The sequence below is a fragment of the Embiotoca jacksoni genome, unplaced genomic scaffold (assembly GCF_022577435.1).
Source record: "Embiotoca jacksoni isolate LCO1_2020_lvr unplaced genomic scaffold, fEmbJac1.0.p SCAF_25, whole genome shotgun sequence".
NCBI classification, from domain to species: domain Eukaryota; kingdom Metazoa; phylum Chordata; class Actinopteri; family Embiotocidae; genus Embiotoca; species Embiotoca jacksoni.
Window position 1 is genome coordinate 6,619,552 of NW_027185376.1, and position 4,439 is coordinate 6,623,990.

At 42.0% G+C, this 4,439-nt stretch overlaps 1 pseudogene; it reads right to left on the reverse strand.

The window, feature by feature from the left end:
- Positions 1 to 2,825: 2,825 nt before the first annotated feature.
- LOC138204252 (piggyBac transposable element-derived protein 4-like) lies at positions 2,826 to 4,071 on the reverse strand (annotated as a pseudogene).
- Positions 4,072 to 4,439: the final 368 nt, after the last annotated feature.

Sequence of the window (4,439 nt, forward strand, 5' to 3'; positions counted from 1 at the left end):
AGCAAAGTTTCTCTATTAATTTGTAAAAGTTTGCCCAGAAGGCATGCATTAACATAAGAGCAGATTTGAGATACTGGAGCTTGAAACTTCAGACATACAGTTGGCATTACTTTCCAAATGTATTTTAATACTCATGAGTGGAAACAAATGATTGATAACTTGATTTACATTTCGTTTGTTTGGTTTATTTATTGTTGCATTTAAAAGCTCCTGGTTTAACACAGACAACTCTTCACTGTTACTGTAAAAATACTCCTTCAGTAAAAGTCTTGAAAGTATTGACACGAAAAGTTAAAGTCTCGAACTATTATGAGTGACGGAGAAACCCACGTTTGCTCCCTGATTCGTCGTGACTTGTCCTTCCCTGATTCGTCGTGGCTTAATCACGTGACCCTTTCTAGAAAAAAAAAATTGCATGACATCAGCCTTGATTACCAGTGGATAATTTAACATTATGGCATGAATTGCTGAAATTGTTGCCTACTAGTGCAGGGCAGTTCCAAGGTGCAGCAGTGCAGAGGGCGCTTGTGGATGTACTTTAAAAAGTAGCATTAGTCGCAGTACCAAACCCGTGTTGTGCCTCAATGTTAAATCCACTGACTACATTAGGCGGAGGTGGGGGCGGGGGGTGTGTGTGTGCGTGTGCATGTGCGTGTGTGTGTGTGTATTATTTGAATATACAAGTGTTGGGTGACGTTGTCTAATGATATGTTGTCAGGTGTGTTAGGATGGACAAGGCTTGTGTTGAAACTTCTCTGGACAGCTGTAGCTTGTAGTGGATATCGATCCATCGAAGTGTCACGAATTAAATCTGAGTGGTTGAGAAGGAATATTTGCTGAATTTTTTGTTGGTAAATTCTCAAACCGTTATTTAAGTGAAGCAATCTGAGATACATTTTATCAGCCTGTCATAAGTTTTTCATGCAAAATCCTGCCTCACTGGAGCTGTAAAATAAATGTAGTGACATAAAACTGTGGAAGTAGAAAGGGTTATTTCTCTGCTCCTGTAGTGTGTGTATATATATATATATAAAAACAGGAGTTGGTTTTAAGAGCAGTAAACACAACATTTGTTCTTGTTCTTTTCTTGCTGTAAAACCTATTAAACTGTATAAAAAGTGGCCACGTGTTTATCTTTAAAGGTCGAAGATATCTTGCATAATGCAGCATTGTCACGCGGGAGAAATGTGAAGGCTGCGTGTCAGTGAACGCATCTCCTCGTATTTGATGGTGCATTTTTTGCCGTTAGTTCAGTCTTGAACTATGCGTGCTGTAAATTCTCTGCAGTGCCGATCTTCACTGCAGAAAACCAAAGTGTGCAGTCGGTTTTATTTTAATAAAAGATAATCCAGCAGTTATGCTGTGTGTGCTGTATAGTTTGGACTTTTCCTGTCTTTGAACAGAGCTGTAGAGAGAAGTCAAATCCTTTGGCACAAATTGCCTATTAATCATGAAGATGTTTGTCCGGCACAGCATAAAGGTCTCGATTCAGAACCTATTTGCTAAACAGCATAGTGCTATCCTGATTTAGCATTTGTGAGCACACTAAATCTCACGTTAAATGAATATAGGTGGTTCAAATGCAGATAAACTGACTCCATTAGGGTCTTCCCCTGAGATAATGATGTTGCATGAAAATGCAGAGTAACTGCAGGCGTGGGATGCTAAAGTTGCTGAATGTGGAAATACTGGAGCGAAGTAGAGGTACTTAAATATTTATCTGAATACAGTGACTTGGGTAAATGTACTTAGTTAAGCTCCGCAGCTGCCTCTGCCATGTAGACCCATATGGTCCCTTAAGGTGATAATTTCTGCAACAGTTGCTAAAGTTAATTGTTAATATGTTTCCCTGCAGTGCATCGGCCACCTCTATTGATGCCTACACATTTTATCAGGGGCTATTTTTACAGATTATATGCTACTTATAAATTATTCAACCGTGCACCAGCTTGAGGTAAAAAAAAAAAGAAAAAAAAAAAAAAAAAAGAAAAGGAAAGAAAAGTGAGACTCCAATAGGAAAAAAAAAAAAATCATCTATTAACTTGTGATACGCTGACCAATGGGCAGAAACAACATTCGAAGCCCAAAGAACACTTAATGGTGTCACTATTTGACTGATGAAATGACGATGTTGTTAGTGGTCGTAATTAAATTTTGGACAATGCCGAGTCCTGAAGTGGCTTTTTTCCCCGGTTCGTTCCCCGTGACTCCGCGCTGAAAGTGCAGGGAACAACGAGTCAACACGTCCTACAGAGCTGAGAGTCGGGGGACCTCTGGCTAACATGCAGACAGTCAACGAGCTCGTTGGCCGAGAAGAGTTGGACCGGAGCTGAACTTTTCTCGCTAAGCAGACGTCAACGACCGGCTAAATTCCGGCATTTTTCTATTTCTGTGCGGAGGCAATTTTTGTTTTGTGGCCATAACTCTCTGCCTGGCGAGAGCAAAGAGGGTGAGAAGTTAATGACAGCTTTTAAAGCTTCCCCGGGTCTCTCCAACTTTTATCTAAACAAGAACAGAGTCTGTGAAAGCCGGCAGTGCAATGATGAAGGTTGGAGATGTCTTGTTTTGATTTTTTTTGTGTATTTAAGCCTTGTGTTGTGTTCATATTTTTGTTATTCAGCCAGTGTTCTTGGCTCTGGTGGACCCGCTGCATTTTGAGGTTTTTAATTCAACACAATCAAACAATTTTAAGTTAAAATACTCAACAGAAGTTTACTTCATCCCAATTACAAGTAATATAAACAGCATATATGGTAAATATTTGCCCTTTACCTTTGTTAGATCACATTTATGTTTTAAAGTGGTACTAGTTTTTTGTTTGTTTTTTAATAAAATGTGTGCAGTGTACTCATGAGTACCACATTCTTGCCTTTCTTTGGCACACAGGATACCAGGGATGTGTCAGCCGTGTACACAAACTTGGAAGAGTTGACAGGCCTGTTCTTTGTAGTCAGCAGTTGGGGTCGGAGCTCAAACTTGTTTTTCCGTATCGTTCCCACCATGGTCAGCTTCCTCTTTAGGAGCTCCTGTCCCAGCTCATACGAGGTAAAAAAAAACTGTTGCATGTGATGTTGTGTCCACTGAGTCCCTGAGTCATGTACAGGACAACTCTCATTCCTTGATTTTTCTCAGGGGCTCCTCCATCAGGCTTCCCCGTGTAGACTTGTAAGTTCCCAGCATATGAGGAAGTGGCATCACAGGCAGCCCAGATCTTTGTACCATATTTTGCAGGTTTCGATGGTACAGTATATACTGCTTAAAGGGGCAGCAGCCCCTAAATGGCATCAGCTGCTCATCAATGGTGAGATTAGGCCCAGGGTTGTAAAACAGGGGGAGGCGGTGCACCCACTTGTCCCACACTGTCCTGATGGCAGCTAACTTGTCTCTCTGTCGTCAAGCTGGTCTGTCGTCTCGGTTATCAAAGTGGATAATCTGGAAATTATGTGGAAGTTTTCCAGAGACATTGTTGCACGGAAAAGTTCTCTGCCAGTTTCTGCATCCCACAGGGACTCTGTGGATTCCCCTTTAGACCTGAAAACTCCAGCAAGGATAAGAACCCCAAAGTAGGCATGTAAATTGGTTTGGTCCATCTTCTTCCACCTCTCTACAAAAACACACCTTCCTTCTAAATGAGTGCAATCCAGAATCATTTTCTGGATGGAATCTGAGATGAAAAGCTCAAAAGAAGACTTGATGAGAAACTGCCATCCGTGTTGGCCCTGGTTGAATCTTTATCACATTGGCAGCCATGCGGGGAGGCTCATTTCTTGGGCAAGAAGACCATTCAATTTCAACATTTTTTGGCATCCATATTTCTTCACTTGCTACCTGATGACAGGCTTGTTCTGGTCCTGGAGCTGGCTGCTGACGGGCTGGTCCTGTGGCTCGTCTTCCTTTTGGAACTAGCCGATGCTCAATCTCATCCTCTTCTTCAAAGTCACTGTCAGACTCTGAATTTTCAGAAATGTGATCCTCACATTGTGAAACCTCTTCCTCTACATCATCATCAAAAGCTTCTCTCTCTTCCAAAATCAATTGCAAGGCCCTCTGAGCAGAGAATCTTTTGGCCATCCTGGTCAGTTGTGACAAGGAACCACACTGACAAAGCTATATTTATTGTGTCCCGCCCCCAATTTGCAGCCGGGATAGAGTATGACCAAATAAAGATTGGTTCCTGCAAGACAAAGGGTAAAATGTTTGGGAATGTGAGAGCAGGAAGGTGTCGGTGCTTGAATTGTTCAGCTAAGTTGCACACTTGTGTGGAACGGCAGGAGCAGAAACACAAAACTCACACTCACACTCACACACACACACACACACACACACACACACACACACACACACACACACACCAACAGCAGGCCCAGACAGGAGGACCTACGATTTCCACACTTTTATTAGCCGCGGGTCAAGTGGACCCAAACATCCTGTATGTAATA